The sequence below is a fragment of the Prionailurus viverrinus genome, chromosome B2, assembly GCF_022837055.1.
Source record: "Prionailurus viverrinus isolate Anna chromosome B2, UM_Priviv_1.0, whole genome shotgun sequence".
Lineage (NCBI taxonomy): Eukaryota > Metazoa > Chordata > Mammalia > Carnivora > Felidae > Prionailurus > Prionailurus viverrinus.
In genome coordinates this window covers 11,931,389-11,954,781 of record NC_062565.1, presented here as the reverse complement: position 1 = coordinate 11,954,781, position 23,393 = coordinate 11,931,389, and the positions used below count along the sequence as shown (strand labels likewise).

At 45.5% G+C, this 23,393-nt stretch overlaps 1 long non-coding RNA gene across 1 annotated transcript in view; it reads left to right on the top strand.

Annotated features, from left to right (window-relative positions):
• Positions 1-2,035, top strand: part of LOC125166022 (uncharacterized) — a 42,843-nt gene extending 40,808 nt beyond the window's left edge. The window contains exon 5 of the long non-coding RNA XR_007152316.1: positions 1,734-2,035. This is a non-coding gene — a long non-coding RNA (uncharacterized LOC125166022). The remainder of the gene's footprint in view (positions 1-1,733) is intronic.
• The last annotated feature ends 21,358 nt before the right edge of the window (positions 2,036-23,393 follow it).

Here is a 23,393-nt window from a genome sequence, read left to right as displayed (position 1 = left end):
ATGTGCTCTCATACGACACTAGCTGAGGAAGAGAAGAGAAACTCTGGTTGTCTTCCAATGTTCATTCTCCCCCATTTTCTTTGGTAATAGATTGCTTTTTTTAAAATGTTTATTTGTTTTAGAAAGAGAGAGAGCAAGAGGGGCAGAGAGACAGTGGGACAGAGGATCCGAAGCAAGCTCTGTGCTGAGAACTCACGAACTCACAAACTGTGAGATCCTGACCTGAGCTGCAACCAGGAATCGACACTTAACTGACTGAGCCACCCTGGCGGTCCCTGGAAGCATTGTGTAGGAATTCTGGGAAGGTTCCTTACAAGAAAGGAGCAGGATGTTCATTTTTGCTCTTCTGCTTCTTCCTTTTGCTTTAATGGAACATAGCTGTGATGGCAGGCACTCCGGTAGCCATCTTGGACTACGAGATAACTTTGAGGATGGAAATAGTATGATGGCACTGGGAATGCAAGAACTTGAGCATAGCTTTAGGTGTCTGAAACTTGGCCTCCTTGCTGCTATTAGAGCCACCTACAACTCAAACCAACGTTTTATATTCGGCCTCCAACCGGCAGTGGAAAATTCTCACTGTGTGTAGGTGAGTAGGGGGAGTCACACATCTCTAAGGGAGCTCCATCTCCTCTGAAAATTAGAAATTTAAATAACTGAAGGGGCGCCTGGGTGGCTCGGTCGGTTAAACATCCGAGTCTTGGTTTCGGCTCAGGTCACGATCTTAGGGTTTGTGAGTTCAAGTCCCATGTCGGGCTCTGCACTGACAGTGCAGAGCCTGCTTGGGATTCTCTCTCACCCTCTCTCTTTTCCCCTCCCCTTCTCCTCCTCACTCTCTCTTTCTCTCTCAAAATAAATAAACTTAAAAAAAAGAAATATAAATAATTTAAAAGTTTCCAATGGTGCGTTTCGTAAGATTCTAACAAATGTACTTCTCAAGTTACTAAAGCTTAAAGCCGCACTATAACTTCTGGAACGCTCGTGCGATAGGCAACGCTTCCCTTGATTTTAGTCTCACTTTGGCTCCTTGTACACGTGTGTTGGTGGTATACTTTCCATTTATTCTCAAAGCCCTTCTTCCCCCTTTTAATTGGTGTTCTCTGTATGAGGAGAGCTGCCCGTGTGAACTCGCTCCCTGTTCCCCAAAGTCCTGTTGTTTCCAGGAAGCTATAAAAGACGTAGTTGCATCAAAGCAAAGGCATTGGGATAGGTTTTAAAATGGGGGGAACTGGGGTCATTTAGCCGGCAAAAAGAAGAAACTCGGTGTAGGATAGCCATCTTTAAATACCCCGGGGCCTCCAGAAGCAGAGATTATAGAGGTCGAGCTTTCTAGGATGACAGCTATCCATCAATGAGCCCAACTTCCTTGAGAAGTAGCGAGTTCCCTGTCCCTCGAGTTGTTTCTCCCGTCGAGAACATTGCGCCTGTGGGCTGCACCAGGTCAAGGTCCCATGATGCGCTGGGGTTTTGTGGCCGACTAAACACTCACTTGTCTTATCACGAGATGGAAAGAAGGTCTCAGTGGGAAGTGGGCGTCTGAGGAGGAGGCTTTTAGGGGACATGCCTGGTAGCCCGTGGGGAGCTCAGTGCCCTCAGTGTTCTACTTTCCCGTTGACCATCAGCTCCAGCCAGACGGCTCTACCCACTGTCCCCTGGTCCTTCTCCACCATCTAAACTGTCTTCCTCTGCCTACCCAGCCCTAACCAGTTTCCCGCACCTCACTTCCTCCACAGAACCTTCTCGTAGAACACCTGCAGTCCTCCCCGTGTTACTTCACGCAGGTCTGCTTTGACACCCTGGTAGAGACCACCAGGCTCTACACACCTGCCCTCTCACCATTCAGCAGGAAGACGTAAAAGTTGAGAGAATGGCCTTTGGAGTCCGGCCGGAGTGCGAATTCAGGTCCTGCCAATTAACTACCTATTACCACCACTCAGCTTTGCTTTCTTCATCTGTCCGTTGGAGAGGGTGAAATGAATGACAGCTCTTGTTTGCAGTCGGCACAAACTAAGTGCATCAGGTGAATCATCTGTCCTAAGAGGCGGGTGCTCTTTATGTCCTCACTCGCTCACTCATAGGATGGCCGTGAGACACGTGAAATGCTTCACCCCACGCCTGGCACCCTGTTCGCAGACACCTGCAACTCGTATCAGGTCGGTCACGGGATCGAGTGCCATTCTGCCAACGGGAGCCCCAAAGCCACCCGTGTCCCCCTACTGACCACGGTGCCCTCCTGGGAGCTCCCGGGTCGCTCACGTGTCTATATGGGTCGGGAGGGTAAGAACGAGGGGGGGGCCATTTCTGGGCACCTCCTCCAGAGAGCGGTGAGCACCCCAAGTCGGCGAGGTCGCGATGAATGGAGACGGGGTGTTGGAGAAGCTGAATCCTAGCTGGGCAGCAACCCCACGTCAGGCTGGGAAGGGAGTTCTTCCAGGTGCCAAACGGTGCCTTGGAGAGAAATGACAGGCTGTGGGCGGGACCTCAGACACCGCAGAGCTCCTGGGGCCTCGCAGCCTCCGAGCTTGCCTTGGCAACAGCTCTTCTCCCTGTTCTCTTTTGAAAGGGAATTATGTGACTGCTGGCACCAGGCAATTATCATTTGCGAGGACTTTTTTTTTTCTTGTGTCATGTCAGAGAAAGACGCACACAAACCTTGCCTCCGAACAGTGCATCCAGGAATTACAGGCATAAGCCAATCGAGTTTTAAAAATGATGTTGCCATCTGAATTCTATTAACCCTACAATGCAATCTCCCTGAGACCAAAATATTGCAATTTCCTTCTCTTTTCACCTTCTTTTTTCCCCGTTTAATTTGATTTTTGCTCTCTTTAGAGGATACACAGTAATCGGGTTAAGCCATCGTGTTTTTAGCCTTGTTCTTAGAGCTCCTTCCCCTTCTATTTCAGCTTGTTCTTCGCTTCTCCCTTAATCCACTTTCTGCCCAGTGAACATCCCGAGAAGAACTGGACAGAGAGAAATCATTTTGCCTTGGAAACTTATCAGGTTGAAAAAAATAAACAAGTTGCCGCCCTCCAAAGCTCAGAAAATCACGTTAGCCTAAGGTACCGAGTCTGTTTATTTCCCTTTATCTAAAGGATAGATTTCATTATGAAAGCTGGGCCCGCCTGAATGGCCAAAGGAGTCCCTAACACTAAGGAAGTGCCAGCAATAATAAATGAGAGCGGTTGCGATTGAAATAGTCCAATCTGGATTTCAGAAGGGATTATATTTGGTTTTTTTTTTTTTTGAAGGGCAGTGAATAATATAGGTTTTAAATAATAATTCTGCGGCTTCAGCTCTTTCTGAGGGCATGAGGAAATGCTTGCCAACTCCTGAAAGCCCAGACAGTAATTGATTTAACAAGACCAAAGTAATATTGCTTTTTATGAAGCTTAAGGTGTAAACAAATATTTCCTCTTAACACATTTCTAATGTTCGGGATAATAACATTCATCAAATTAGATGAAAACCGACATAACTTTTTGATGAAGGCTAAGTGATCTCTTTCTGACAAATTGTAGTCGCATGCTGCCTTGAAAAGAAGGAAAGGGGCTCTCTGCCCACGAGAGCGAGTCAAAATATCATTTAGGAAAGGAAAATGAAGGAGTAATAACAGTATGGTGATATTCCCATCCTGGCAAGGGGACCCCATGTACGGTTGGTGTAGCTGCAGAGAACCCTATGGTCTGGAATCATTCAAAGAAGCATCTCTGGCAATCGGGAAGCCCCGGTGAGACTCTGCAAGAAAACTCAGGCACTCTTGAAACCAACGGGGTATTGTGCGTCAACTACGTTTCAAACACACGCAGCCAAGAAAGAAAAGAAAAACAACTCAGGCACCCTGACCGGTTTGCTAGCCGGCCATCCTCTTTCTGGCTTCACACACCGGCATGCTGGTGCCCTAGGATTCCGCCACCCCGAGACAAGACAGATTTGATGTTGGGATGACCTTAAAAGGCATCTTTCAGGTACCAAGCCTGCCAGGTTACAGACATCCTTGGTCACAGCTCAAGAATGTGGCCTGGAAAATTCTTCCGTCAGGAAGACTAGACATGAATGAACGGGCAGTTTCTGCAGTCAAAGGGAGAGCCTGTCCTCCAGAGGACGATACAAGTCATTTCATCTACAGGCGCAGGAAAAAATATACAAACACCCATTAGCAAAATCTTGGTCTTTTTATCAAACTTAATGTTAGACTAGTCACTGATGAAGAGACGAATGAATCTGTCCAGATATAAAGAAATAGGAACTGGGGCACCTGGGTGGCTCAGTTGGGTAAACGGCAGATTCTTGATTTGGGTTCAGGTCAGGATCTCAGGGTCATGAGATCAAGCCCCATGACTGGCTCGGCACCCATGGAGCCTGCTTAAGATTCTCTCTCCCCCTCTCTCTTTGCTCCTCTCCCTATTTGCTCTCTCTCTCTCTAAAATTAATTAGTTAACTAATTTTACTATAAAATGAACAAAATTAAAAGTAGCTCATGCCTCATCCTCAGGCATCGCAACAGGCAAAGTTTTGCTATCAAATCAACGTCAGTGACTGTAAGCAGGCTGCAGAGAAGACCCTTAAAAATGAAAACTGACGGGAAGATTAGACTTGCGCACTTTGGGAAGCAGACACGAACACAATTGCCATTTGCCTCCAAGTGCAGGCAATTTACCTTTGGATTGATGTCAAACGGGGAAAAGTTCAGCCCGAGGACACTTTTCAAAAGAAGTGATCGGCAGTGGAGAACAGGAGAAACAGAGAGAACCAGGGCGGGCGCGTTCAGGGAAGTTCCACCCCAGGTGGGCCTGAGTTTTGATGTGAATGCGACAGTGGAAGGGTCTCATTGAACCAGATCATTCTTCTCATTCCTATTCCCCTACCATTCATCCTGCCAACCTGCCGCTCTTCTAGAGTAGGAACCGCCTCCCTCCTTTCTGGCTTTAGTTGGCAATTCTATCTGAGCACTGAGGTGCTGCTGTAATGTACCCGTAAAATGTCCTGGAAGGGAGGCGTAACCGGCCAAGGTCCACGACCACAAAGAATACTTGAGGATTTTCAGTATAACTGGAGGCCCGGCAGAAAACGTACCTCAAGGCAACTTATGCACGACTGGTGAGGAATCTGTGTCCACCTATTTACTTGTTCGATAGAAATGACGTGTCATTAAAGTTACGTGAAACCAACGTATTATTCATCTAAGGTCCTGCTGAATCTTCTCACCTTTATCCATCCCCATTGCCCAGGGAGGGCCTAGATCACACTGCCATCTGCTATTTCAACAAATAAGCCAGAGAAAGGGCCTTGGGTGAGGCGATAGGATGGGGTGCTTTCGCAGGCACCCGGCACTGAGCCTCTTCTCTTTAGCTCCTGGATTAAGCAGAAGCAAACACAGAGGTCATCGCATCCCTCCTTCCTTTTTTTTTTTTTTTTTAAGTTAATTTATTTTGAGAGAGGAGAGAGAAAGCAAGTGGGGAAGGGGCAGAGAAGCCCTCACAGCATGGAGCCCGACGCGGGGCTCGATCCCACAACCAGGACATCATGACCTGAGCTGAAATCAAGAGGCGGACGCTCAACCAACTGAGCGATCCAGGCACACCACCCCCCTCCCCAACTTACTTCCCTTTTTAAAGAGGAAGTCAGATGAAGGGGAAAATTCCACCGGGAAAAGAAAATGAAAGTCAAAGTGATAGAGTGGTGGGATTCTACCTGGGGTTCTCATTAATCCTATCTCCTCCCTCGGGAGCTGTTTCTGTTGTAGTGGGGAGATGGCTTCTCTCCCGGCATTCAATTCATTTTGGTCCCTTCCACACCAATGTAAGTTCTCAACTCCCTACACACACAAATACATCTGCCTTTATCTTCATGTGGGGAAGAAAGGAAAGAGTAACTGGGGTGAGTTAGGCAAAGAGAGGATGAGGAGGAAGGCAAAGGAAGCAGATAGGGCAGCAAGGAGAAGTTTGGACCCCTGACCATGAGCAGTGCTGGTCATGAGACTCAGAGGCTCATGACTCAGAGGGTACAATCATATCACAGCCCTTTTATCTGTCCAGCTCGTGGTCTCACTCCCCTCCCCAGGCTTTGTCTTTCTACCTCACTGGGACCTTGTGCACCTGTACTGGGGTGAGGACGAGGGGAAGCTGGGCTTGGAGGGGCAGCAAGGGAAATACAAGAAGAGGAAAGAACCAACGGTGGGAAGGGAAGAGCCACGAACAGTTTCCACGATTCTCCACTTTCTTGACTTTGCCTCCATGTTTACCCTGCATAGCGCATGGCTACAAAAGCAAAGATTGCAGATTCAGCAGCCGAGGCATGAAAATTAAAATTGCTCACCTTTGGGGAAGGACACATCTGTGATCGGATAAATGGAATGACTGTGTTCATTCATCAGAGGCTGCTGTGCAATGAATTTCCAACTGGTTAACTTCTAAATAACAGGACTTGGTATGATGAAGGCTGAAGGGTACTTGAGTTTGGTTCTTATAGTGTAAGAAGCGTCAGGATTTGCACTTATTTGAAATTCTGTAGGAAGCTCTTGATATAAAGCAATAGCAAGTCCTGACCAGTGGGTCTTTATCTATGTGGACAAATATCTGAGAAATCAATGGCTGAACGTGAAGAGATTATGGCACAGAGAAAAAGAAAAGTCATAGGGACAAACTTGGGTAAGGTTTATCCGAGTGCCACTTAGAGGAGAAGATGCTCTCAGGCTGAGAGGAGCTAGGTCCCCATCTTGGCGAGGGCTATATCCACTTATCAGAATTCTGTGCCATTAAACATTCCAGTCCAGTTTTGATGCCATGCCCGGCAATTCCTCCATGACGATCTGGCTTCCCAGAGAGCTTACCTAAGGGGGAGAGGACACGGATCGGGCCAGTACAAAATTCGGAGCTGTGCCAGAGTTAGATTTCCTATTGTCAATTATACACCTACATGGCGTGCATTTATTTTCATATTCTAATTGCAATTCAAACTGAGTATTGAAACTTGTATTCAAACGAGTCCAAAATGACAATTTACAAAGCTCACTTCTTTCAGAGCCATAGGGAGTAGTCATTATCAAGATCACCAGTTGTTTCCAAATGTGCAGCTCCCAAAAATCAATGGAAGCTAGCATCTACAAGGAAATCAAATTGTAAAAGATGAGTCAATTTTGAAGGCACCTCAAATGAGTCATTTCGCAGGGTTGACTCGACTGGTCGTATATTGGTTTTGAATTTACATACTTTACTTCCCATTAATAATTTCATCTTGCTTTTTAGCCTGCATTTTATGCTGATGGCACAAAACACGTGAGCTTGTCCTTCTAGCTTAAAGACATCTCCTTGGGGTAATTATCCAGTCTTTCAGGATTTATCCCCTGTTTGGTTGATGGGGTCATTCTCTGGGTCTTTCCAGAATTTTGGCCAGCCTGCTTTTTCTAGACATCATGCCGGCACCAGTGTTTATGGCTCTGAGTCTCGCCATTGCCTTTAGAGTCAAGATCTCCACTCCACCTTCTGTGGCCTACTCATCTCGACCCCAGCCTTCTGACAGTCAACCAAGTCCCTAGACTATCTATAGCTCTCAAGAAGTCTCTGAATCTTGGCTCCCCGCCCCCACCGCAGTTGTTGGTCTTGTACCCTTCCCCACCACAGTAGAGCCATGCCACTTAGTTCAGCTTTTATTCCCATTCAAGATGAGAATCATCTTTGAGAAACCCAGATTTTTTGCATCATCCCTTTTTCCAAAGTTTTTGAAGTCTCACCATTGCTTTCAAGACCAAGTTTTTTTTTAGCAAAGCCACTGGAGCTCTGCACAGGCTGCTCCTTTCCTATCCTACCATCATCAGGCTCCATATTCTCTTTGATTCTGACCCCTGCTCCAGCCCTATTGGCCCTCCTTTGGGCTGCACTTCTGTTTGCCTCTCAAATCTCAGTTCCACCATTAAATATTCAATGGACGAATGTGTGGCAGGATATTTAGACATATCCTTTTCATGCCAATGATTTCAAACCTGTTGTTAGCAGCTTTCATCATCTTTTTCCTTAGAGAAACAGGAGCTGAGGATCCAAACTCTGCCCTCACTCCCTCCTTGCTTTTAGGCATCACCTTAGACCCCGGGACTCTGATAACCATAGTGTAAAAACCACTGATTCAAGCAATAAAGAGTATCTTAAAGAAGAGGAGGACAAGATGACATCTATCTATGCTGCAGGAAGATCACTTTTGCAGCTGTACAAGTTTTCTGAGAGGGGTATCATGCATCTGCCTTGTACCTCTTCAGATCTTTCCAGTCTCTCCTTTCTCTCGTTCCAGCCGCAGCCATGGCAAACAACTGTACTTGGGCTCTGGCTGAGTCAAAGAAGGAACATCCTGATAGTCGTTTGCTTCTCCCAGGGCAACATGCCGCTGGCCTTCTGCCATAGGACCTTCTTGGACCTTCCTGGTGATAACAAGGTGAGGGACTTCACAGGATCCTGCACGGCACTCGCAAATGCTCACCTTGTACACTCCAGGACATTACCGCTCCATGAGGACCATTTGTCCCTTTTTCATTTCGAAAGGATGGTCCCAAGATGGAACTTACGTGGCTTTTCAGAGGATGGTTTTCCAAGATCAAACAATGAGTCACTCTTAACAATAGCCAATACAGTCATGCTTCTTTGTAGTGACTCTCTCTCCCTTCATGTCTTTCTTCCTGTCCTTCACTACTGCTCCCTTGGCATGTGCTCCCTAAAAAAACAGTGGCCTCTACCTCTGGCTAAGATGGAGAGCCAAGAATCCAAGACAGAGGAATTTCCAGCAGATCCCTGTCAGCGGAAGCCCATTCCTGAGTTTGGATAATTGGTGGCTTTGCCAATAATTTCTGTGAGAGATGACTTAGCCCTCATCACAGGGAGTGGCTATGAGAATGGAGAAGAGGTAGACCAGAAGATATTTTGAAAGGAGAGAAGGTAGAATGTAATGACCAGTTAGATTTGGTCCAGGATGAGCCCTCGGTTTCTAGCGGATGCTCTTGCGTGGGAAGTTCAGTTTTGCACATGCTGTGCTTCAGTAACCTGTGGGGCAATCGTGATGAGATGCCCAGTAGGTGGCTGGAGTTATGGATCTAGAGCTTGGGAAAGAGATCTGAGCCGACCAGGAAGCTGTGCAGCTCTGGGGGATGCCTGAAGTCAAGGAGAGGGTGAGCTGGCTCACCCAGAGCAGAGATGTAGAGTAAGAAAGGAGCCAAGGATGTATCCCTGGCATGGAGTGGGGAGTAGGGCGGGATGAAAAAAAGAAGAGCTGTGGAAAAGGAAGGTGAAGTCTGAGATGTACGAATATATGAGTCAGGTGGTGGCTAGCTTATGTGAGAAGAAAAAGACTCAATACATCTTTGCACGGGGAGACGGAAGATTTCAGAGACAAGGCCAAAGAACTTTGTCCACACAAAATGAACATAGTGGCTCCCAGCTTACCTTAAGATATATAGGTACTAGTCAATATAATATGGCCACTAAACTACGAATCACTTTTAAACTTGGAAACTGGAAAGATTAAACAATATGATCTCTACAGAAACCACAATATTTAGTGGAAAAATGCATATTTCAGAGAGGGGGGGAAAATTAAGCTGCTGGCATAGATGAGGATTTCAGTTTTAGGAACTCCGGTGTAGGGGTTCTTTGGCTGCATCTAGTCTAGATCCAAATGTCCATTGGAGAGCAGGAGGGATAATTCCTCAGCCTCCTTCTTAGCTTTGTATCCATATTCAAAAACAAAAAATAAGCACTTAAAAACAAACAGGCAACCAGTGTTGTTGTGGAGTTTTGAATGATCATTTACAAAAGGGGCTATTATAGACATTTGGAAAAAAATCCATTTTAATCATGTATTCGGGAACAAACTCAAAATTCCATGAAAGCAAAGTGACTCCTTATTAATTCATTTCAGTAAGTTTAATAAAAGACAACCTGAAACTAATCTAATGTTATGTCATTGAGACACATTTATATCTCAATTTAAAAAGAGTTAGGACGTGAGCTAGTTTAAAAAGTGAATGTAACTTTTTCTCTGATATTGGCCATGCCAACATTGTCTAGATACATCTCCTGAGGCAAGGGAAACAAAAGCAAAAGTAAACTACTGGGACTACATCAAAACAAAAAGCTTCTGCACATCAAAGGAAATAATCAACAAAACTAAAAGACAACCTGGGAGAAGATATTTGCAAATGATAGTCTGGTAAGGGGTTAGTATCCAAAATGTATAAAGTACTCACACAACTTCACACCAAAAAAAACCAAACAGTCCAATTTAAAAATGGGCAGAAGACATGAATAGACATTTCTTTACAGAAGATATACAGGTGGCCAACAGACACATGAAAAGATGCTCAGCATCACTCATCGTCAGGGAAATGCAAATCAAAACCACAATGAGATATCTCCTCATACCTGTCAGAATGGCTAAAACAAAAAACACAAGAAACAAGTGTTGATGAGGATGTGGAGAAAAAACCCTCGTGCACTGTTGGCGGGAATGCAAACTGGTGGCAACCACTATGGAAAACAGTATGGAGGTTTCTCAAAAAATCAAAATTACCAGATGATCCAGTAATTCCACCACTGAATATTTACCCAAAGAATAGGCAAACACGAATTCAAAGAGATATGTGCACCCCATGTTTATTGCAGAATTATTTACAATAGCCAAATTACGGAAGCAACCCAAGTGTTCCTCAACTGATGAAGGGATAATGAAGAAGTGGTGTATACATAATGAAATATTACTCAACCACAAAAAAGAATGAATTCTTGCCATTTGTAACGACATGGATGAATCTAGAGGGTATAATGCTGAGTGAAATAAGTCAGTCAGAGAAAGACAAATGCCATATGATTTCACTTGCATGTGGGATTTAAGAAACAAAGCAAATAGAGAAAGAAAAAAGAAGACAAACAAAAATAGAACAAACTGGTGGTTACCGGAGGGGAGGTGGGTGGGGGAATAGAAAAAATAGCTGATGAGAATTAAGAGTACACTTACCAGGATGAACACCGAATAATGTATAGAAGTAGAAATGCTGAATCACTGTATTGCCCACCTGAAGCTAATACAACACTGTATATTAATTATTCTGGAATTAAAAAAATGTTTAAGCAAATTTAACTTTAAAACACATGAATTCAGGAGCTGGCTCAGTCGGTTAAGTGACTGACTCTTGATCTCAGCTCAGGTCTTGATCTCAGGGTCATGAGTTTAAACCCCATGTTGGGCTCCAGGCTGGGCATAGAGCCCACTTTAAAAAAAAAAAAAAAAAAGAATCCAAATTTCTGGATACCATTTATACAACTTATTGTTCTTTTCATTTTCCTTAAAAAAATTCATCATTTAAAAAACAAATTCAAAGTTCACTTGCTTTCCAATGTATGCTTTTATAAACACACTTGCTATATATGTATATGTGTGTGTGTCTATGCCTGCGTGTATATATGTGAAATAAAACTCTATTTTCTACACAAAAGGGGGGGGGCAGTTTCAGCTGCTGGCATACTCCAAGTCATTCTGTTTTCTGAAGCAGTGAATCATACTATTAAGGCTAAAGCCTCATTGTTCTAATTAAGTGCTCAAATGATAAATATCTCTGTATCTGTCCACTGATATAAGACCAACGAGCTTATTTCTAAGCAGAGAAATCGCAAAGATGTGACAAATGGGTCTTGAACTGATTATCAATAGGTCAAACCATTAATAGTAGGTAAGTGGTTGTTAATCAAAGAAGGCTGAGTTATAAGAACCTCGCATCTCAGACGAGGGTGCAAAGGGGGACCTTTTGATATAGATCCAATTGGAAGAAACAAAACAAAACTTTCAATAAGCCTAGAGAAGGTTCCAGTCAGCACGGTGAGCTACCCTAGGAAAAACTCCCTTCTGGCCAATAACTCTGCTTAGGTCACAGCTGTCGATTTGGTAAGCACTTTGGCTTGTTGGTTGGAAAAGTGCCGTGAAAGCAGATGTGAGAGCCCAGTACACGCACACACACACACACACACACACACACGCACATGCACACACACACACACACACACACACACACGTGCTATGTGCACAAACAAGATTCCAATCACTGAGCCTAAATGAAGAGACACAGATTTTCTTACAAATTGAAAACGAATAAAGCAACATAGCACGCTCTCTGTTCCTGTAATCCAAGTGGCATTCAGGCATCAATTAGGGGCATTTGTTAGCTATGCAGCTTTCAAGGTTAACTCAACAGTAACAACCAGGAATAGAAATTTTAGTAAATGACAGAGGGAAAATGCATCCTCACTGTCAGGGTTCCTTAGAGGATTTCCATCCTCCAGCACACTGTTGCTTCATATGTAAAGTTTTATTTATTTTTTTAAGTTTATTTATTTTGAGAGAGAGAGATAGCAGGGGAGGGGCAGAGAGAAAGGGGAAGAGAGAGAATCCCAAGCAGGCTCCACGCTGTCAGTGCAGAGCCCTATGTGGGGCTTGAACTCAGGAACTGTGAGATCATGACCCGGAGCCCAAGTCGGATGCCTAACGGACTGAGCCACCCAGGTGCTCTGGACATGTAAAGTTTTAAAGATGCCGTGTGTCCCTGGGCTCTCTCTGCAGCTATAACCAGTGGGTGAGCACCGCTCCTTTGATAGACATACGTTCCAACAAATTCTAGCTGGCCATTCCAACTGAACAGGATCGTTGCCAATAGGGGAATGAAATACACATCCTCAGCCCCAAGGGTCTTGTTTGTCTGCGTAGATAGATGCACGTTTGGGTGCACTGTCCAGGTGTGCGCGTTGGATCGATCCTGATTCTTTCTCCCTTCTCCTCTTTTTAAAACTCAAGCGTTAATGTCTTAGTAACAAAGCTTTTCTTGGAAATAGATTTAGAGCACATGGAGCATGGAGCTGAGTCTGCACAAGGGAGAAGGACATTAATGTTAATTCAGTGACGTGGGAAATACCCTTGCAATAAGCTCTCCCCAAGAACTCCCTTGTGTTTATGCCGCAAACAGTGCGAATGCATTGCTGTAAGTCAGGGGTGTTATTGCTGAGTTTTTCAGTTAGTAGTGGATGCTTCCGCTCTGGCTGAACCAACAACAAGAAATAAGTGACTTTTAGGGCCTTGGAAGTCAATTATTGGGCCTACTGAGCCCCATGATGCAGGGTTTTGGGGTCACAACTCCTACATCTATACGATTACTTCCCACTTACTCCATTTATAAGTCTCATTGTTGTAGTTTCGTCTAGACACCATTGCCAGACTGGTTTTCCTAATGATAGCTCTGTTCTTGGCCTTGTCCTCTTCAGAGGTTGCTCTTTGCCCTTAGACCGATGTAGAAATTTTCAGCCACGATTCAGATCTGCTGCTTTAAAATTCCAGCCAATAGTTTAGTCATTTTTGCCCTGCTAACCCCCTACTTTTGTTACTGCACTTGAGCTGACGTGGACTGCTTTCTGTTCTCTGTATATCTTCGCATTGTTCTTCGCCCAGTCGCAATCTTTAAATATCCCCTTTGTCCCCCCAAAGCCATTTCAATTCCTATCTCTTTAAAGAAATTTTTTCCTGGGGTCCCCCAACTATATACGGCACTCCCTTGTAGTACCTGCTACTCTTCATATTCCTCCTTGAAACGTGTATACTTACTTCCGCCTGCATTCTCCAGGATGGCTGCGAACTCCTCAAGGGCAGACAACATGTCATAATCTCATCATTGTACCACAGCCCAACCCCTACAGTATGGCATCTTGCGAAAAATGGGTATCTATGGGAAGGAACTGAATCAATATCATTTCTATTTATTTTTTTATTTTTATTTTTATTTTTTTAATTTTTTTTTCAACATTTATTTATTTTGGGGACAGAGAGAGACAGAGCATGAACGGGGGAGGGGCAGAGAGAGAGGGAGACACAGAATCGGAAACAGGCTCCAGGCTCTGAGCCATCAGCCCAGAGCCCGACGCGGGGCTCGAACTCACGGGCCGCGAGATCGTGACCTGGCTGAAGTCGGACTCCTTACCGACTGCGCCACCCAGGCGCCCCTCTATTTATTTTTTTAAATGGTTGTTTACTTTTGACAGAGAGAGAGAGAGAGGACATTGGGAGAGGGGCAGAGAGAGAGGGAGAGACATAATCCCAAGTAGGCTCCACGCTGCCAGCACAGAGCCCAATGTGGGGGTCGAACTCATGAACTGTGAGATCATGGCCTGAGCCAAAATCAAGAGACAGACACTCAACCGACTGAGCCACCAGGGGCCCCAATATCATTTCTATTTATATGAACAAGCAAAAGAGTGTCAGGTGCTAAATGGGGCTATGGAAGTGAACTGTTAGATAAGAAATGTCTGTGGAGAGGGGTGCCTGGGTGGCTCAGTAGGTTAAGCATCTGATTTCAGCTCAGGTCATGATCACATGGCTCCTGGGTTCAAGCCCCGGGTCGGCTCTGTGCTGACAGCTCAGAGCCTGGAGCCTGCTTCAGATTCTGTGTCTCCCTCTCTCTCTGCCCCTCCCCCACTCTCTCTCTCTCTCTTTCTCTCTCTCTCAAAGATAAATAAAAACAAAAAAAAATGAAAAAGAGATGTCCATGGAGAACTCATATTTCTTCCCTTTAGAGAATAATGGACATCCTTCCACCCAGTCCTCATCCTAGCCCGTTAGTGTCCTGTGCCATGAATCTCCCGGTGAGCTCAAGAAAGAGTAAAAGAGAAAAATGGGACCCCTGATATCATAGTGCCTTGGGAAGAGAAGGACCTTCCTTTGTCCCCAACACCCTCTCAGAGAGTCCGTGAATGGTGGGGGGATTGCAGAGAGAGAGAGAGAGAGAGAGGGAGGGATTTGGGAGGCGACCTATCACTAACAAAAAGCAGGGGTGGGGTGGTGAGTGTAGGGGTGGGGCGAGAGAAGGAAAAATGGGTCGCTAAACTGGAGATAAGAGTCCTTCCCAGAGGTTGAGACCAGGGCTGCTGGGGACCCACCATTCAACTCTGCTCTTCTTACAACTTAATCGCTGCCCTTGCCCCCCTCTTCTATGAAATTCTGCAGAGGCGAGGAGCGTCCAAATCACTGGGAGACTTCTGAGTCACAAGGCACTAGGTGAAGACAAAACATTCGCCTTATTATAAGGAACCTGTCGTAGACAGAAACAGACACCACAATGCATAGTTGTTGTTTTTTTTAAATAAATACCATGCTGTCAAACCGGAGACTGACTGGCTGTTAGATAATTTGGCAACGGCAGTGGAGCAAATGTTCAGGAGAGGTGAGTATTTTTCCACTATTCCAGAAGGCTGGGAGCATAAACAGCAACAATTTCTGCAATCAATCTTTCAGCGGCGTCCATCAAATCGGGCTTTCAAGTTTAATGCTGAATAAAATACCCTAAAAGCAGCGGAGAGCGAGCCCAGACGGAACATCTTGAAAGTGGCAAAGCCGAAAGGGAGCGCGTGCACTTTCCACGTGAACGTTTCGCAGCGTCAGAAAATGCAGCACGTTACGGTAATCAGTCTGTGGCTTTCTTCGGGTTGCAGTCCCTTTTCACAGTCCCAGGGGAATTCGCGTTTTCACTGTAAGGACGTACTGTCACAGCAGCCCAGGCCGACGTGATGGTATCAGAACGGGGGAGCCGTTAGCCGGACACCCTGTCCTCTCTGATAAACTAGGACGCTCCAAGAGCAGAGAGAGCCTACGTGGCAGGTGTGTCCCCAGGAAGAGCCAGACAGCCCTTCGTGCCAACCGTCGCGCAGCCCTGTTTGCCTGGATCGGGGACCAAGGGCACAGCCAGGGAGCGTGAGGGTGCAGCGACGGCCTTGCCCACGGGCGAAGGGATTGGCTAATAATAGTTGTGTTTACACCAGGGAGAACTGAAGCCACAGCAGAAGGGGAAACTGAAGACATTAAATTCTAGTAGAGCTAATTTTGGAAGAGAGGGCAGAGTGCTGAGGGAAATGAAACGAGATAAAGCTGTTGGAGAGAAAGCCACGAAGGAAATAGAGAGCGTTCAAAGATAAATTAATGCAGGACCAAAATCACTACAAGCTCCCCGGTCATAAATAATCCGACGGGGGGGGGGGGGGGGTGGCGGGAAAGCCGAGATGGACTGAGAGTGAGAATCAACAGTAAGAGAAACAGAAAGGCCGTATATTAAGCATTTGTGGAAGTGTAGGCAATCAAGGATTGGCGAAACAGCACTTCCTGAGTGGAGATTAAATGTGGAGAGGTAATTCTCTCCTTGGACAAGTACCTCTGTTTACTCCTCTGTACATTTCCTCCCAGTTCCCTTTCTGCCAGCCTATAAATACTCTTATTAGTGCTTTTCTGTCTGGCAGCCACCGCAAGTCTCTTGATTCAGCTCATGTTTATTCCCATATGCTCTCGATTGAGGGTAGGGAGGCAGTTCATCTGGAGATCGGGGAGAGCCCACCTCCGAGAAAATTCTAAGGACCTAGGCAATGGCCGCCCTGTGTGTTTGGTGAGAATATTTCCCTCAACATCACAACAACAGGTGAGGGAAAAGCTTCTGAGGAACCTAATGAATGAGTCAAGATGTCGGCAGTAGGTATTTAGAGCACTGGCTCCTTAGGGAGAACACAGAGTCACCGATGAAGGCACAACCATGTGTCTCTGTCCTATTGTTCCCTGAGGGACGGTCCTCTGAACTCCATGGGAAAAAAAGCACACATCTATCCGTGTGGCTTTGCACAAGGGTAAGGAAGGCACAGGAGACCTACAGGTTTTAAAGCCTTAATTCCCTGGTAAGTAGGTCAAATGGAAGCCTGCAAATTAAAAATGGAAATCAGGAAGGGGCAAAAATCATACCTCATGGCTAAATCACCAGCAACTGACTACAACTCAGCATGGCAAAGGAGAAAAATAATAATAATAAAGCAAATCCTCTGATCCGTGGAAATCAAATACACGTACCAGCAAGCACACATGTTTGGCAATCCGAAATGGCATGAGTTTTAATATTTCACTTTAATGGAGTTTTGGGGGTCTCAGTTTGGTGGAGGGCTTGCATTCGGCACAAAGAAGACTCTGAAAAATATGTCTAAACACTAGTAGTTACTACTTAGAGGCAAGTACTTCCTGATCCTTGACTGGAGGCTCTGCTGGGGGCTGACCACAAGTCAGGAATCCCCAGACTCCTCTGCCGTCTTTGTGTGAGCTATGCTTGGAGGAGAGCAGACATGGCTAGACCCTCTACGATAGAGATGGTAACATTTCCTCCCTAGGAAATCTGGTGAGAAAGAGTCTCAGAAAACGGAGTCAGGGTTGGAGCTAGCTGAAAGACTGAGGACGGCAGGCTGACTCCGGATGCTGGGGAAGGCTGGGGAGGAAGAGGCTATGCTTGGCTGTCGTAATGCCCTAGCTCACGCGTAGTCCATCAGCAACCAGAAATAAGGAGAGTGATGTACCAGGCTGAGTGGAGATCCGCCCCCCGACCCCCCACCCACAATGTGGCTTTATTTGGAGATGGGGTCGGTGCAGATGTTAAGACGAGGTCTTACCGGATGAGGGTGGGCCCTAAATCCGATGGCTGGTATCCTCAGAAGACAGATCCAGAAACACACACGGGGAAGACGGCCATATGGAGATAAGCAGAGATTCGAGTTATGTAGCTACAAACCTAGGAAGGCTAAGGAAGGCCAGCAACCACCAGAAGCCGGAAGAGACGAGGAAGGACTCATTCTCGGCACCTGCAGAGAACATACGATCCTGCTGACACCTTGATTTTGGACTTCTAGCCTCTGGAATGGCAGAGAATAAACTTCTATTGTTTTAAGCCATTCAGTGTGTGGTGCTTTGTCACGAGAGCTCAGGGAAACCGGTGCAACAGCTATCGAAGGCACGGATTCCGCCAATAAGTGACGAAAGGAATAAAGAAACAGAATGACTGCAGAAAGCTGACCCAAAGACAATAAAAGCACAGCTTCTCAGGACCTTTTGCCACAGAGTAAACAACCCGGGGTGGCCCACACACATGGTAGGTGGTAGGGGGTAAAGTCAGAGGAAATTTTTAAGGTCAAGTCTCAGGATGATGTTTGTGTGCAGGAAAGGAGCACTTAAACCCCCACTGGCCAGATACTTCAAAGGGAACACTGGGGCAGAAAAGAAAGCATCTTTTGTTTGCAAGGGGCAGTGTTTGGGGCTGCTTCCTGCTGGAAGCTCACAGCCCAGGGGAAAGATAAATCATCTTCCTAGGCAGGCTGCAAGGAGACACCAGAGGGTCTGCTGGAATCTGTATCGGAGGAGATTCGGGCACTGAGAAAAAGCCATGCAAGTCAGGCTGGGCAGGCCTGAGGGGCAAGTACTTGCTTCTCAAGTATTCTTCCACTTGCCCATAGCCTTCTTCTGTTTCTCCTTCTTCTGTTTCTCCAAGTGTGATTCCAAGCCTTCAAGACCTGTCCTGAGGCCCCTGGCCCCCTCCTCCTATTCTCTTCTTTCTTGGCTTTGTACATCCATGCAGTGCACTTCACAGAGGAAATTCAGGCCCTTCATCACACGTTCCCTCAAGTCCCTGCCCCCGTTCCTGCAAGCGCGGGCCTTGTGCCTTTCCCTCCTGGCCTGAAAGAATAGGGGTCTCCCTCATGTTCAAAGTCAACTTCTCCACCTGTTCTCTGTATCTTTCATGCTTCTCAGGGCCCTTGATCCACCAGCTATCTCCTCTTTCGTGTCCTCAGCCTCTTCTTGTCACTTCAGTAGAGAATATATTCAACCTTTCTCAACTTAGGAACCTCTCCCTGGCTGCAGTGAGAGCTCACATCACCCTCAGTAATTACTCTCTCCTACTCCTTCTGTTCTTGAAGTTTCTTGGAAGGACAGACTGCATTCAGCAGGCATATTGTTTTTTTGCACCATCTTGCTACAGATCTGTCTTTGGCCCCACCATTACACCATGACGCTGAATCCTAGCTAAGGTGGTTGCCCAATCAGTGAACACTTTCTCGTCTCACCTAGTTCAGAGCTCTGCGGCATTTGCCCTTGGCCTCCTTGAAATTCTGTTCTTTGACTTTGATGGCACTCCTCTCTTGTGTTTCTCCTACCTCTGTGGAAACTCTTTTTCTATCACCTTGTCTTGATCTCTTTTTGTTTCCTCATCACCCCACGGTCTTCCAATACCGGCTCGCCACTTTTGTTCTGAACCTTCTGTTTTCTGCTCTAAGAGCAAAATGCTTGGAAACACACTGCCCGCACAATACCGTCCACACCCATCTCTTAATACATGCTGAAGAATCCCACATACATATCCACAGCTCTGTTCTTTCTCCTTATGTTCATGTCCCACAGGCCCTCCCGATGTGACATGTCCAAAGTTAAACTAATCATCCTGCTCAATTACTCGTTTGCCCACCACACCCCCCAATCAAATACCTTGTTCTCCTCCCTAGATTCTTTCTTTCACTACTGATAATTCAACTTTCTTTCTTTCTTTCTTTCTTTCTTTCTCTCTTTCTTTCGAGAGAGAGCATGCAAGTGAGGGAGAGGGGCACAGGGGAAGAGAGGGAGAATCTTAAACAGTCTCCATGCCCAGCGAGGCTCGATCTCACGACCCTGGGATCATGACCCGAGCTGAAATCAAAAGTCAGGCACTCAATTGAATGAGCCATCCAGGGCCCCCCCTCCCCCAACTCAGGTTTCTTGACGTACCAAGTATCTAGGTTCTTGGTCCTGAGTTTAGAAATAAGTGAGATCTCAGAGAACAGCGGGAAAAGAAATTCAAGCAAATACATAGGTTGTAATCTAACAAAAGAAGCAAAACCAGAAGTCATGTGCAAGATATAGAGGCAGCATGGAAGAGAGGAGGATTGTCTGGATCAGACTAGGAGGGAGATTAGGTCCGCCGTGCGAGGAAATGAATGCTCTTAAAGGTAGATGAGGTAGTCTCTTCCCTCCAAGAGCTGTTGGTCGGTCTCAGTGAGTGCCTAACACCAGCAATCCATCACTCGAGCCTGAATCCCCAGAAAATCTGATCAATTTTCCCCAGTTACACATGCAAAGATATCTCAAAACTTATCTCTTGGACAAATTCAGTTTATCTCCTAATTGGCTTAATTTACATTTCACCACAATCTACCTTTATGAGAGCAAGGATTTTGTCTTCTTTGGCCACTTCTTTATCACACATGATGAGTTGAATTTCTGCCTACAGTGGGTGTTTAATAAATAGCTGTTGAATGCGAGAACGCTCCAGAGTGATATTCCTAAAACCTAGATTTTATCGTGTCACTTTATAAATCTTCAGGGCTCCTCATTGCAAACGAAGTACCATTGAAAGTGGGCTGGGCAAAAAAAATCCCGTTATATTCCAGTCTCCTCAAATTTTATCAGCAAATTATTTACTCAGTCGTCTGTGTCTCTAAGTGTACTGTTCCCTCCTTTCAAATACATTTACCTTGCTTGTCCTTAAAATGGACTTCTCTCTGACTCTTTTTTAAGTTGTTTATTTGTTTTAGTAAACTCGACATCCAACATGGGGCTCACACTCATGACCCTGAGATCTAGTTGGGTGCTCTGCCGACCGAACCGCCCAGCACCCCAAGATGGTCCTTCCCATTTTTTAAAATTCAAGCATCTTCTCTTTATTTCCCTCCTTCATTCTCCTCGACCAAACAAGACCATGACTTGTTCTTGACCCTCTGTGCTCTTAGAGTCTCACAATATTTGTCACTAATTATCTCTTTGATCCATTTACAAAGCCACTTCCCCAATAAAATCGTGAGCTCCTTGAAGACAAGGCCTGGGAGTCAGAACAAAAAAATCAACCTAATTAGCATGTGATGGTGTCATTATGGGGTCCAAGAGAAAACCGTAAGAATAAACAAATACAGGCTGATTTGAGATGCTCCTTCTATTATAAGTATATTCCTATCTCCCTGGGTGAAATTATATTACATTTATATAAGAAGGCAATCAAGTGTGTAATATATTTAGAAAGCGTTCTATCAAAATGGTTCAGGTTTTTAAAAATATTTGGGAGCTTACAGAGGATAAGCTTTAATTATCTAAAGACTCATTGATATGGAACACTTCATTGCCTTCCCAAACTAGATAAATGGATATCTACAAAGGTTACAAAACATTCAGCAACACCTTCAGAGCAAACAGTGTGATCCGCACCACTGAGCCCCAAAGGAAAAACTAGAAAGACTAGGATAAAAGCCACAAAACTGGGGAGACTATGAAACATTCAGCAGGAGAAAAGAGGAGGGCTAGGATGCTGCAGGAGGGACAGTGTTCTCCAGGCCTGAAAGAGAACTTTCTTCTTTAAGGCAGGAAGGAAGGCTGCCTCTTACAGAGTGTTTACAAAATCAAGATATTTAGCACGCCTTTGACTCTCTTGATTTGCAAAGCACGGTTATGAATATGAACTAATTGATCAACCTGCAAAACACTCTTTAGAATTCGGGGACACTGGATCCCCTTTAAAGGGCAGAGAACACACTTGCAGAAGTCACGTAGCATACTACGGTTGGGTCGGGATCCTCAGGAGCAATGAGGCCACCCCCAGCAGCTGTAACTTGGTCAGGTCTGAGCCTTGGGCCAGCGCTTCCCAAGTCCTGGAACCTTCATAACATAAGTTTAGCTGATAAAGGACACCTTTTTCCCACAGCTTTATTGAGAAGGACACACATTTTGAATTTCGATAGTTGATTATCGAAATCTGACTTTGGAAGGTTTATAAGTAGAGTATCTTATTCATGATGTCAAAATGCTTACGATGACTAAAAAAGCGAAAAAAAGAAGTCTATTCAAAGAAAAAGAGCAATAGTGTTGACATCCCGTGCCTACGGAAAAAGCCACCAGGGTGATTTTATACGAATAACTGAAGTTTGAGAAAATGTTGAATGAGGAAAATGTTCGCTTCCGTTGTTTCAAATTTGTGCCAGCTTGATCTCCATGTATGTCACTAAGTAAGGCTAAAGTTGTGAAGTTTTCACTTCTGATCAGGAGTCAAAGGGAAGGAATAGAAATAGGGATTTGCTGTGGGGAAAGGGAACGAATAGGAAAAGCCTTGCTGATTCTAGAAACCAGTTAATGAACCCCAGTGGAAAGAAAGGCACAAAACAGGTTTCATGAAGATGTGGCTCTGTTTTAGTTAGGATTTGGCTCTCTTGAGGGCCCTGGGGAAATGGGCACCTCATTTTCTAGACGGGCCCCAGAGAACCAGCACTCACTCGGCATCCTTCTTGCCAGCCTCTCAGCAAACAGCACGCAGCAGTGGGTCAGTCTAACCATGGACAACGCTCAGAGCCCGGCTTTCTTAGTAGAGACGAGGATCCTCAAGTTGTCAACCAAAGAGAAAAAATAGAGTTGGGGACTTATCTTGAAGTTTCCTTTTTCTCTCCTTTTTTTTTTTTTTAAATTACCTACCTCTTCTAATTTTATGCTTGTAATTGATGAGCATTTAACAGAAGAAACAAGACTGAGAAATGGAAGAGAAGAGGAGACGCGGAGGCCTATCCCTTCTGCATGATCACTGAAGCAGAGGCAGGATCCAGATGGGCCAGACTGGAGGTCTATAACATCACGTGTCAGCCACTAAGGGACGCTCTGTGGTGTCCTATGCAAAGATCGAGTCTCCAGCCCTAGGACATCTCTCTGCCTCGTCTCTGCCCACTCCTGCTCAAATAGACCATTCTCTCAACCTCGTTGGTACCTCTTTGTTTTCCAAGACTCAACCCAAGCTCTCTTCTTTCCAAAGACTTCCTTGGTTCCTGTGTTCTGAGTCAGATCCAAATGCTCTAGGCTCCCGTGGTCCCCCTGCCTCCCTCCTGACTCCCCCCCACCCCGCCTCCCCAGTTCTCTTACTGGATCCTTCAGCAGATGCTTACTGAGCACCTAGTGTGCTCCAATGAATGTTCTAAGCACTAGAGCTCCCAAGAGCAACAGCCCTGTTTTCGAGGCATGTCCAAGGAAGAGGGGGGAGTGGAGGGGGGGTAGGGAAAAAAGCACCCCCCAAACACCCCAAAATCATAAACAATATAATTTTTTAATTAAAATTTTTTAACGTTTATTCATTTTTGAAACACAGAGAAAGACAGATCATGAGCGGGGAGGGGCAGAGAGAGAGGGAGACACAGAATCCAAAGCAGGCTCCAGGCTCTGAGCTGTCAGCACAGAGCCTGACGCGGGGCTCGAACGCACAAACCATGAAGTCGTGACCTGTGTGGAAGTTGGACGCTTAAACGACTGAGCCACCCAGGCTCTCCATAAACAATGTAATTTTTTATTCCAAAAGTTTTGTGATGCCAACAAAAAGGGTCATGTTGTCATGACCTGACGAGAGCTGTTTTCTCTACATCGGGAGACAGAGGAGACCTCTCTGAAGAGATCACTTTAAGCTGAGGCCTTAATGACGCACACAAAAAAAAGTCGTAAATGGGAAGATCTGGAAGGTCCGCAGCAACAGCATAGGA